Raw genomic sequence first — 12,893 nt, 5'->3', positions numbered from 1 at the left:
TTAGGACGTGCTTCAGACTTTTGGTCTTGCTCTCCAAGCTCTGATACTATCAACAAGTTGTACAATTCAGCATTTAAAAGAGAAGCAACTCGCAAACAGAGTCACAACTTTCTGTGGATCAGTTAGCACAATCCAGCCAGCCTGCTAAATCAGATCTGACTTTCTGTTTGCTGTGGGAACACCCTGAATGGTTGATCTCATGAAAAGTAGCTATTTCATCAACTCTACATAAAAGAACACAATGGAGAACTTTGCTTTCTTGGTGCATATCCCACATCTTGAGTGTGCCACAGCAGCATCTACCTCACTAGGTATTCAAAATGCCGATTAGCCACAGGAGCATGTGTGTAGGAATGGGGACAAATAAACCTCCTGGTTTTCAGGAATATTTCAGCTTCTATTTCAACTGGCACATAATGCACTATTTAAAGTAGTAATGCACTTTTCAGTCGCCTCCTGAACAAAGCACTGTCTTTTTTTCCCAAAAGACCTCATAGTGGTTGAATTCAGCTAGAACAATGAAGCAACTGTAAGAATGTAAAAAGGACTTCATTGGTGTTAAATGGGAGATGAACTTCATGCACTAAGTTTGAATACTTGTGGGCCTTACATCTCCCTTTCACACAAAATGGTAAAACTGGAAGTAATTTTATTCTTTTAATCAAAACCAAGACAATCCGTAAGTGTATAAGGTCTCATGAGAAGACTTACTACGATTTTATTTACTGATGTTCTGGTGTAGTGAAAACATTGTAATTTGTTTGAAGTTCTGAACTGTTATGCCTTTGTTTTTTGTTCCAGAAAGGAAAAAATGAGACGAAATACTCATGTTATAATTTTACATCACTGTAATTTTACAATCCTTTAACATCATCTCAAAATTGATGTGCTCCTATTCAAAAAATTAAACATCTGGTTTACAAAATTTTTAAATAATAGGACCATTAAACTCTGAGTTTTTTTACCTAATGAAACAATCATTTTAAAAAAAAATCTATATGCTTGACATCACTTGCGCTTTTTTTGTTGTTGTTTGTTTTCTTTAAAATGCAAATAGACATCTCACTCCAGAATCTGTGTAATTTCTAGAAACCTTCCTCCTGGCTGAATGAAATCTGAAGTGCAAATATTTGCATCCAATTTCTTCTACCTGTCCTTGGCATAAGTATCCTCCTGCACTGCTTGTTTACTTGGTGTCCAAAGTAATTGCCACTTCAGGATTTCCAAGGACAAAGACTGATAGAGCAATTTTACTGTGACTATGAAAAAGATTACTTGCTTATAAACACAATTTCTGCAAAACTCTATCTTCATAGGTAGTCATTCCTCCTGTCCCTGTTAGGTTTTGTTCCTTATTCATGGTAAGAATTCTCTGCTAGAGCCTCTGACAAACATTGCTCTGGGTTTGGACAACTGTTGTCCTTTTGTGAGCAGGTCACCAACTTGACACATACAGTGCAATTTTAGGTAAGACATGCTGTCCCAGTATGAAGTTCCATCATTTGTCATGTATGGCAGCATATCAGATAATCCTAATAATCCATGCTGCTCTTAAACACTAAGAATTTTTGTGGGTGCTGAGAGTTCCCTGCTCTAAACAGAAGAACATTAAGAACCTCCAGAAATTGTTCATTATTTTGTAGGATCAGACTCTGGCAAGTTAGTAGTTTTGAAGACATAGCATGAGGCTGGAAACCATGGAACTACTGAAAATTCTAGTAACAGAGAGTGGATAACCTGGTTTTCTTAATGAGGCTGTACACACAGTCCTGCTTCATCCTCCCTACATCCCCAGAAATTCATTCATTGTGATGGACACCAAAGCAGTTAATATCCTCCCACAGTGCAAGAGAGCATTATTACTTGAAGGCTGATCCTTTAGCTTCACAGAGGAGAAAGGAGAGAATTAGCCAGTTCAGTATAGCTCATTTCTGGCTTTGATTTGCTCATCAAAATAAGCACATAGACACCAATCTGTATGTTACCACAGCTATTCCAGAAAATCCTTCCTATCAAAACTAAATTATTTTTACAGATAAGCAGTGTTGTTGGGGTTTTTTTCCCCTACAAAATGCTCTCCTAGTTATCACAATATGTCAAAATTTTCAGTTAGTAACATTTATGTGCCATCAGTCCGACATCATGATTTACTTCATTTCATCTGACATCACTCCTGACTAAAGTATCAGGAAAAGGATGCTGCTGTTGGTAGAATAATTAGCTTGATGAACCAATATCTTAACCAAGTCTGCCAAATACTATCTTGCTATGAATAACCTATTCCAGAGTTCATAACACTTTGGAAAAGTATACTGCAAAACATAGTTTCTGCCCAATAAAAAAACTTCTGCATGAGTTACAGCATTCAAGCAGCTGATGTAATGAAATTAGCATTCATGGTATCTTATAGAGAGCAACACTTTTCTCTTAAACTATTCCCTTATCCTTCTAGAAGAAGAAAGCAGTTAAATCCTGGTTATTAACCCAATTATTCATACTTCTGATTATTTATAATGCTGCTCAAGGCACATGTATACTTTGCTTCATCTTCCATTCTAAGAATGGATCAATGCTTTTCTAAAATAGGATTGTACGCACATTTGTTCGTTTCTGTTCTCCTTGCATATTCCTCCCGGAATTTCAGGTACCCTCTACAGCCATACACATAGGTTATCACACAGTCCTCTCAGAATGCTGATGTATTGCAACAATCCATTTTACATCGCTAATGAAGTAAAATTATGAATTAAAATAAATAAAAAAAGGCGCTGATGGTTGCTCTATGTGCACGAGGAAAAAAAAGAAAGAATTAACAAAAGGTGCGCTTATCACTTGACTCTCAGCAGCTGACAGCACGCAGAGACACATCGCAGGGACAAGCTCCGCCACATGGAAGCCAGAAGCCATCGTATTTATTCATTCCTGACGCGATACCGGCGCTCGGAGTTGGGTCTTCCACCGCCGCCGGAGCCCGAGGCCGGGGCCGGGCCGCCCCGCGCCCTCACCCGCGCCGGGCGGCGCTCGGCACCGCCGGGCAGGCGGCGGGAGAGGGGCCGGCGCTGCCCCCACGGCCGCGGGCCGGGCCGGGCCGGGCCGGGCCGCTTGTGAGGGCCGGGGCGAGCCGGCTGTGGGGCCCGGGCCGGCCGTGAGGGCTGCGGAGCCCCCTCGGCGCTGGCCAGGTGTAGCGGCCCGGGGCGCCCCGCTGCGCGGGCGGGCGCTGCGCGGCGGCGGTCGCCGCTGGTTGGGCGCTCGGCGCCTGTCGCTGGGCGGCGTGAGAGCGGGCTGGCCCCGCCTCGGCCCGCGCCTCCGCCCGCCCAGGCACAGACATGACACAGACACACGGGCGCTGCAGCCGCCGCTGAGCCAGCCCGGGGCAGCGCGGCGGCGGGCGCACGGCTCCCGGCACTCGCCGAGCGGCAGCGGCGGCCGCTCCCGGCTCCGCCTCGGCCCCGGCCCGCCGGGCGAGCAGCCGCGGCCCCGACACCCGCAGGGGGCAGCCTGGCACCGGAGGGAGCCGGCGGGGGAAGGCTGACAGCGGGGAAGGGGCGGGAGGCGAGGAAGGAAGGAAGGAAGGGGAAGGGGGCACTCAGGTTCGGAGGCGGTCGCCAGGCACGAGCACGGAGCGAACCCGGTCGGAGCGCGGCACCCAGCGGTCGCTGACGCCGGGCCGGCAGCAATAGCGGCGACCGCGGCGGTGCCGGTGGGAGCCTCTCCGTGCTCGGCTCCGCGGTGCCGGTGACCTTCCCGGAGCTGATCGCCAGGCCGGGGCAGGGCCTCTTCTCCCCGCGGAGAGTGTGCACCAGGCCCCGGGGAGAGGGCAGGAGGCTGGGCCGGAATCCCCCGTCGCCCGCGGGTCCTCCTGGCCGCCGGCGGGGCCTGTGCGCCGCGCGGTTCGCCGCCGGGGAGAGGGGCGGGGGAAGGCGAGCGGGACGGACGGACGCGGCCGGGCTGCACCTCGGGACAGCGCGGGGCGGGCAGGCCCCGGGGAGAGCTGAGCTGAGCTGAGCTGGGCGGCGGAGGAGGCGGCCACCTCGGCGGCGCATCCCGGGAAGAGTCGGGACCTCCCCACCGCCCTCCTCCTCCTCCCACCGTTAGCGGCTCCTCGTCCCGGGCAGAGTGGAGCTGCCGCCCGAGCTGGGACCCGCTGGCTGACACCTCCGGAACGCCGGGCTGCGGGGACGGAGCTGGAGCTGCCCGCCTGGAGCAGAGGAGGGGGAAGCACCGCTTGCCTGCGCGGAGCGGCGGGCGCCGAGCGCCCGTCCCGGCGGCCCGGGAGCCACCCGGAGAAGGTAAGTGCCTTCTCGTCCAGTCTCTGCTGCTTTTGGAGGTGAGGGGCGGAGGAGGGCAAGAAACAGTCGGTGAGTGTCTCTTCCAGCAGTCCGGGGAGGGGGCACCCGGGTCCAGAGGGCCGGGCTGGCATCATTATCTGCTGGATTTTAATCCCCATCGGATCCGGAATCGAAAGAGATGCTCAGGCGGAGGCGCGCGTGTCGCTTCCCGGCACAAAGGGGCACGTCCCCCCGGCCGAGGGAGGTTCCTCCGCTCCCCTCGGCGCTCCGCTCGCTGGCTCGGCGCCGCACGCTCTCCGCTCCGGCCGGGCTGCGCTCCCGCTGCGCGCCGGCTCCAGCCCCGCTTCGCCTGGGTCCCGCCGAGTGCCGCTGCCCCGCGGCCGGGAGAGCCGGGGACGGCGGCCGCGGGTGGGACGGAGGGAGGCGAGCCGCGGGCGTGAGCGCTCTGCCCGCCGGAACGGGAGCCGGGGGCAGAGCCGGAGTTGGGCTGCGGTGCCGAGCCGAGCAGGGTGACTTCCCCATCACCCGCCAGGCTCCCCTGCAAGCCTCCAGCCCGGGGAGCGCTCCTTTGGGAAGGCTTCTGCTATTACCTCGTACCCGAGAACTGTGTCATTTAGCTCGTTAATCCCTGCGCACCGGGGGATGGGGGGAAAACAGCAACTTGCGGCCCTGTGGAGGTGACGTGAAGTTTGACAATGCCTTATGTAACACTTTTTGGAGACATTCCTAGTTTTTCTGCTGTGCCCAGTTTTAGTAAGCAAGTGGTTTTTCTTCTTTGTGGAGCATCAGACAAGCGATTTTTGTGTTTTCACCTGAGTACAGCGTCTTCTGCTTTGTTCAACTTAGAACAGAGGTACTGGTACACAGCATATAAAGTCTACTTTTCCCCTACGTGCGTTTTTTTAAATGAAAATTAGCCAGCAGAGACATTTGAACAGTTGTTAGAAGGTCTTACCTTTTTCTTTATGTATCCACATAGCACGCTTAAAATTACTACAGGAAACATTTTCACAACACTCTGATTGCCATGCGTGTATTCGGGAAAGTGTGGATGCCAGGTTGGAAATGACAATAAATCAAATGTCTTTTGAACATTTTTAGCTTCTTTTTAGACAGTATTAGTGCTGAAAATGCTGAAAAGAGCAGAAAGCATCAGGCTAAATCAAGTGCTGTATTAAAATCAGACCTGGCAATTGCCAACAGGTCAGCATATTTTATTTAATGATACCTGCTGCATACCGATTTAATTTTCTGTGTACAAAATATTTTTTAAACTTGTTCAGAAATAGAAGCAGCGGGAAATTTGATAAATGGGTTGAAAGGTTGCCTAGTTTCTATAAGGGATTATGGCTTCTACCAGGAAAAAAAAAACCCAAAACAAAAATAAAAAGCTGGCCTCACACACAAAAAGGCAAAGTAGTGATTTGCCACATCTCTTCAGACTCCCACTGCTTAAAGACGCTAGGGGGACTGGTTTGGGTGGGCTTCTTCCCCTCATTCAGTGGTGAAAATGCACAGACTATTGTGATAATACCTATGAAATGTTCTTTTTTCTAGCCTTGTGGAGCTCCATCATTTTACTGTGAGCTTAGGGGAGAAATCAAATGTAGAAACTTGAGTGATGAGTTAAGAGCAGAGGGTCTTCTAACAAAGTCATTTTGCTCCCTGCTGCAAAAGAGAGAGATTATCTGAGGTTAGTTTACTTATAGGAGTAGGACAAGCTAACAAAAAAACCTTGCCTTGAATATCTTCACCGTGTTTCAGTTTTTTTAAAATGAAGAAATGTGAAGCAGGTATCCTTATACTTCTTGAAAACTGGCAATTGCTGGTAGGTATTCCAAGTTTGAAATGTGAAATTCTTACTGCTTAGGTGTCCTGTGACGGCCCTTGATCAGAAAGGCTGCAAGTCATGTAAGAGCCGCAGTAACTGCAGAGTCTCTGATGGATAATTGGATTGGTAGGTTGGTTTTGATTTTTTTTGTCCTTTTTTTTTTTTTTTTGGCTTTTAATTGCCTGCAATAGTAGCTGGTGCCTTCTCGCTATCCTGTTGATGTTTAATACTCATGATTTTTGGGTTATGTTGTGTGTGGCATCTTCTGTGTTTGAAGTATATACCCTCTTCTCAGTTACTGGTAGGGAAAGCATAGCTTGGAGGTATTTGAATGGCAGATAGGGCAAGATACTTTTCTTTTTTTTAATGCCTGAAATACACATGACAACTTCTTTTCTTTGTTGTTTAGATGACGTGAGAAGATTGTAAGTTTTCTCAAGTCTGGAGAAATATGCACTGGTTTTCGTTAAAGGAGCACTGAAAGTAGTATTACTTATATCTTGAATTCTCTGTATCAGCTATTCCATCTGCAGAAATTTCAGAGCACAGTCCTCAGAAAGCCAGAGTGCAGAGCAGTGATGAATGACTGCTTGCCTGTTGGAAACATTAAGACCTGTCAGAGTCTTGATCTGAAATTTCAGTGCGTAGGACTTTAATATTAGTAAAAGTAGTATTCCTTCTGAATTAATTATTTTAGAAAAGTGTTAAATTAGGCATCTCCCAAGTGCACTTAACTCACTGAACTGAAGTGTTCTTAAAAACAATGATTTTGAACTCGTGAGACTACTTTCTGCTCAAACATGTGGCTTTTGATTTTACCTGGGATAAACAATCAGTTGTTAATAGACCCCATATTCTCCTCTTTTATCCTTTGTCTGATTATTTTTTATTTTTTAATGTGGCCTTATAAGAGCAATCTTAAAAAACAAACGCAGGCACAAAAGCAATAAAACAAGTTTAGTTTTTTTTGTCTGATATTTATAAAGGCTAATAATTGCTAAAAATCATAATCTGACTAGAAAGTCTTTGCACTGCATGCTAAGCTCTCTCTACATGAAAATTCCTATTGATGTTGATGGGAGTGTTTGTCTAGATGCAGAACAGCAATTTATTATTTAAAAAAATGTTACATTATCCTTATTTTGTGTCTTGTATGAAAGCTTATGCTAATGAGCTCTTGTCAGTTTTGAAGACTTTTCATCATCTGTATTAGAATAAATTAACAAAATGTCTGTTTTAAGGATATGAGATTTCTGGTGTATCTCCTTTTCCTGTGTCTGTGCTGATAACATTAAGATTTGGGTGAGAAGAGAACATAATGTCCGGTGCAAATTTGCAGTTGGTTATTCTTCATGAGTTTGTCTCCATTCTCTTCAGAACTGGCTCTGTTGTTTATTTGCCTAATGCTGTGGCTATAGAACTTTCTCAAAAGTCGTTTTGTGTAAGGAAACATACACAATGTTCATTGCAAGGAAACATGCACACATGTCCATTGCACTATTTTTGCTCTGTTGTCTGGGTTTGGTTCATCTTCCTTTTTATAGTGAATGCTAGCTTTAAAAAACAACCATTGTTCATTAATGCTGGCCTTAAAAACAGTCATTGTTCATTAATCGCACACTTGGCATAATTTAAGAGCTGGAGGGTCAGAACTACCTCAAGGAAGATATTTTTGCTTTTCCTTTTTTTATTTCCTTTTTATTGGATCCCTAATTTTTCTCTTCCTTGTGATACACCCACCTGAAGAAAAAGGTAAAAAATGAGGGTTGTACCTTGTAGGTATTCATGACCCTTTTGGTGTCACTTGGTTCAGTATTTGAAGGTCTGTCCTGTTTTGTCAGAGCTTGTTCAATGCGTGACTGTAGAAAGGGAGTAGCAGATAAGAAATTCTATTTTATTTGGAAGCCGGTGGCTCAAAAATCAAGGAGAAAATTGCTAGAAAGGATTATCCTGGCCTTGGCACTGACTTTGAAGAAATCTGCCAAGGCTGGAATCCTTGTTTAAGTGCCATCTGTGTCAGAATTAGAAGCGAACTGTGTAAAATAGTTCCATTACTCATTCTAATTTGTAGATCTGACTAGGTCTGATAAAGTTTACAGTAGTGTCCACATCACCTTCTTTCTTGGATATGTCTACTATTTCCACAACCATGGAGTTAACTGGGTAGAAGCTACACTTAAAATTATCTAAAAGAACCCCAGCAATGCCCAGCCAGTAATATAGCAAAAAGTCAGATCTGATCGTGTAACCCTGGTGGTGGAAGAAGCTGGAAATCTCAGCTTATGGCAGGCAGAATGCAGTCTTTGTCTCTAACACCCACGTAAGATAGGTATGGCTGAAAATAATAAATTGTTTTTTAAGGCTGGAGTTCCCTGTCCTCTTGCCTCTAGTCTCTTGACTAGTGAGTGCTAGAAGATAGATGCCATCGTTGGTCTTCTCCAGTGCATTTTTGTGTATTGATGAATCATTTCTGCTACTCCACATCTATACCAATTTTTTATCCTCTGGGAAGAATTGAACATGATGACCAAGACTATGTGTGCTGGCTGAGAGGCAGCTTGTCAAGGGTCACATCAAGGAAGAGTGGCCTGCTTTACTGTTTTCCCAGGCATCTATGAAAATTAGACAAATAGTAACAATTTCTGATCTGCTGTTTTTGGCCAAACTGCAAGTAGCAGTGGTAAAATCACTAAATAAAATAGATAAATCTAATATATCTAAATAAAATAAATAAATTAATGTTTTCTTAAAAGAGTACAACTCCCGTATCAGTGTAAACCTGCTTTCACTCACCTGCAGTGATAGTTACAAGAAAACATGTGTTCAGGAAAAAAAAAAAAAGGAATTATTTTAAGCAGCCCTCTGCTTCCTTCACAAGAAATTTGCTGCTGCTTAAAACTTCCAGGGAAGTTAAGTTGTTGAGTTGCATCTCTCAAGAGTTCCTCTGCAGTTTATGAATGAAATATTAACATACAGAGTATCAACATTTCACTTCTACTTTAGCTTTTGGATTTGATCTGCTGATAGGCATTTGGCAGCTAAGATTTAGGACTAGGAGAAAACTAGAAATTGTTACTGTGGAATGTTCATTTAAATACAAAGAAAAATGAAGGATTTTGTTTTAGTGGGACACAAGAGGAAGAAGAGAGAAAGGGCAGAAAAATGAATGGAAGGAGTTGTAGACATCAGTTTATTTTTTGAAATATGAAACTGCTTACAATTTCTAAATGGAATTAGGGATGAATTTAAGTTGTCAGTTTGGAGAAATGAGTGTTTCTCATTGTGGAATATAAAGTGTCACTGAATGGTGGAATAGGGCGAGCAAGAATTGACAACTAGTCAAATGAGGTGGCGTTTTCAGTTGATACTTAGACTTCTCAATCCAGCTTCTTCTGGTGAGGTTTCATTGTCTTACTCTTTCTGACTCCCCTGCAGACCCCCTGAACCTCAGTACTAAATTCTCTTAGTAATTGTTTTCCCTTCTGTCTTCAGTTAATGCTGCTTCTAATCAGTACTGCAAATGGGATTTTATGTTTAAAAATTACCAGATGTCAGTGTATGAATCTGCTTAATTCAATATTTTTTATGCTGAGGGTGCTAGGAAGGCGTATGCCACTGGATGGTAATAAGAAATGAAAACCCATCATTTTAGCATTACTAAATATCCAAATATATGTTCTTTAGTTTGTGTTGTTCTTAAGAATATTAGCTTTCATTGTTTTGTTAACAGAAGGGATGTAAGAGGCTTCCTGGTATTTTTATATAAAAATGAACTGGCATTCAAATGAGGCTCTTCAAGCAGCAGTTAAATTCTGTATTTCTGTAGTCTCACCATTTTTCAATCCTAAAACTGGTTCTAGAGCGTGACTCAGATTCAAACCTGTAGGTTGTCATTCCTGTAAGACAAATTTTCAAATATAAATTATTGGCTGGCATGCTTGAGAATTCTTAAATGAGATAAAGATGGTTCCTACTGCTTTAAAAGGGTGCAATTGTCTGTATTTTTGGATTCTTCCATATTGAGCATACTGTACAATTAGATGCTGTTTTTTCAAAGTAGAGAATTGGAGCATTGAAGAATGAGGTCCCTGTAAAGGTGGACATTTTTTTGTTGCTATTATTAGAATATGTTATAACTTATGTCCTTGATCTTGATCTTCCAGAACTATTTAATATCAACTGCATTTATGAGAAATATTTTCCTCTTCAGTGACTATTCCAAGTAGTAGAAATCAGTAGGTGATGATGTAGTGAACAATTTTTAGTTCTAGGAGAGCTGCATGTTGGCATTAACTTCCACAAAGCAAAAATGATCAGTTTAAGAAGTGGTAAAAGCTTTTAGTTTGTGATGTCGTCCTCATTGAGGTTCATGTTGTCACGAGTGGGGGTGCTACAAATGAAGAAAGAAGGAAAAGAATCACTACAGATACCGTGTGTATTGGAACGTAGGACATGCTAGTGGCTAAGCCAAACCACTTGGTGATGAGCAGGTGCTTTGAGAAAGAAGCAATGTGTATGGGAATAAATTCACATCCTTGCATAGTTACTCTCAGACCTCAGGTGTGAAGAAGGGAATATAGCCACAGTGGGTAAAGTTCCTGCCTTTCCTTCCAAACATTACCATCTGCCTGCCTTTTCCCTTGTTCCCACTATAATGCTACTCCAGCTTAAAGGCTGCTAGATGAAAATAGCAGCTTCTAGCAAACTTCTGGGGTCATTCAGACTTAGACTGTTTAGGGTAGCCATGTAGATCCTTGCTTGTTGGAATACCTTCTTTCTGCATGAAGGCATTGTTTTGGGAATGATTCCTGCATGGCCAAAATCAGGATGCTCTCCAGCTGGTTTGGAGAGTGGAGAACCATGCATAGTAATGCCTTGCAATATGGTTATCAGTTTTGCAATTTACATCTCTGCTGTTGCTATCCAGAGTCTTGCCCTTTGCTTTTGTGTGCTGTGCTGAGGAAGTTTGACTTAAAATCTCAACTTATTCATGCTACCAGTTGCCACTGCTCTCACACCACTACTCTCAGCCTGGCACCTGAGGTATATCCAGCTGCATCATATTCTAAAAGCATCTGAGGTGCTGCTTAGTAAGCTTAGATCTTGGTTTATATTACTGTTGCAATATGAATTAACTGTGCACAGTTGGTGAATGGGTTGAGAAAAAATATGTTCCTACCATTTTTTCTTTATTAAGATGAGCAAAAATAGTAATATTGTACCACTAGCATGTAGGGAACGGAAACTGACGACAGTATTTTTCATACACGGAATAACTTTGCCAATTTCCTAGTCTTAGATCTGTTGTGGAAATAAATCAGTAGGTTCCTGAATGCTTTACAGAGCTGCTTAGAGTGAGGAAAATGACAGTGTAGAAGGATAAACCCATTCTGTGACAACAAAGTGATGCACTGCAGGTGAAGTGATTTGAGCAAAGTTGCCCGAGTGGTTAATCAAAAAAACAAAGAGCAGAACTCTGGTTTCCTGAAAGAGTCACTGTCCTGTGCCTTAAACATGTGAAAATTCCAATGTCTTTGGCAAGAACTGTTGCTTAATACAGTTGTGCCTTAGATGATGAAATCAAGTCCCTGATGATACTCAGCATACAATAATTATATTGTGTAAATATTCAGAATTTATGTGCATCTTTAAACAAACAAGCAAAAGTTAGTTGACAGATGGAAAACAGACAAAATAAACGGATCAAAGTGAAATTTGCAAATACTCTTTGTTGATTTAGAGGTGGTACTGTGACTGCACTGAAGAAAGGAACGTATTTTACTTCTCGAAAATGGAAAATAATACAATGCTTAAAGAAGGAAATAGGAAAATGCTTGAAGGAGTAAGTTAATATATTATCTTGGTATTTACAAATTGTAGGTTATTGTTCTTTAATATATATGGAGTTTGTCTATGGTCAGGTGGTGCTAACAGCCTAGAGAATGTAACTGGCAAAGACCACTGCCATTTAGAAGAAAAGTCACCATAAATGAACAGTAAGGAAGCCAGAGTTTCCACTGAAATATTGACACATGTTAACTAGATTAAAAATATGGCAGTTCTATTGATGGCATTATTTTATGTCAGCTTTGAGCCATAATAAGCAGGGGTAGACACAGCATTTTTCTGAACAGAGAGCTAGTGCCTTGTTCTGGGCAAATTTGTTAAGGGTGCAGGGGTGGAGAGAATGAGAGAAACAGAATTGAGGTAAATCCATGTTTGCAAGGTGTCTGAAGGTGATATAGTTTGATAGAGAACAGATTTTTCTGACATCCTAAAGCTCTTCAAATTTTTCATGGCGAGTTTCTTCCCTTTCTGTTCTCAGTTTAAAAAATGCTGTATTAAACATCAACGGTAAAGATTTCTGGATCTGAGGTTAGTATCAAGAATTCTTTGAAATAATTAAATTTATAGCATATCTTGCTTCATGTGTTTGCGTTTTGTTCCTCAGTTTCATCTGTCCTGCTATTGGACATTGATATGTTAAGAAAGGCCCGAGTTTTGTTTCTGTTAAGATTTTTCTCTTTTCCTTTGGCCCTTAACTTCATACTTTAAGTTGCAGTATATGAAAGTAATATGATCTGAGAAAAGATTTTTGACATTCTGGTTGACGTAGTGGAATTGTGAATGTAATACAGAAACCAGTTGTTTATTCATTTTGTTAAAATGCCTAGAGGCTCTGGTTGAGAGAGAGCTCACTGCATGCTGGGTGCAGCACAAGTACACTGAGTGTACCTGAAGGACACTTTATGGTCAGGAAGGCTGGTCTGAAC

The 12,893-nt window shown here is 43.3% G+C and overlaps 1 protein-coding gene across 3 annotated transcripts in view; it reads left to right on the top strand.

The window, feature by feature from the left end:
• Positions 1-3,900: 3,900 nt before the first annotated feature.
• LARGE1 (LARGE xylosyl- and glucuronyltransferase 1) overlaps positions 3,901-12,893 on the top strand; it is a 268,311-nt gene continuing 259,318 nt past the window's right edge. Inside the window, exons 1-2 of one of the 3 annotated variants that reach the window (XM_086887297.1) lie at positions 3,946-4,289; positions 6,160-6,246. The gene's annotated coding sequence lies outside the window, so the exon portion shown is untranslated. Of the gene's footprint in view, positions 4,290-6,159; positions 6,247-12,893 lie in introns of all 3 variants that reach the window. The other 2 variants (XM_086887299.1, XM_086887298.1) reach the window with 2 other exon arrangements.

The sequence above is a fragment of the Cyanistes caeruleus genome, chromosome 4 (genome assembly GCF_971803275.1).
Source record: "Cyanistes caeruleus chromosome 4, bCyaCae1.hap1.1, whole genome shotgun sequence".
In the NCBI taxonomy this organism is placed as follows: domain Eukaryota; kingdom Metazoa; phylum Chordata; class Aves; order Passeriformes; family Paridae; genus Cyanistes; species Cyanistes caeruleus.
This window is presented reverse-complemented; position numbering and strand designations above follow the sequence as displayed.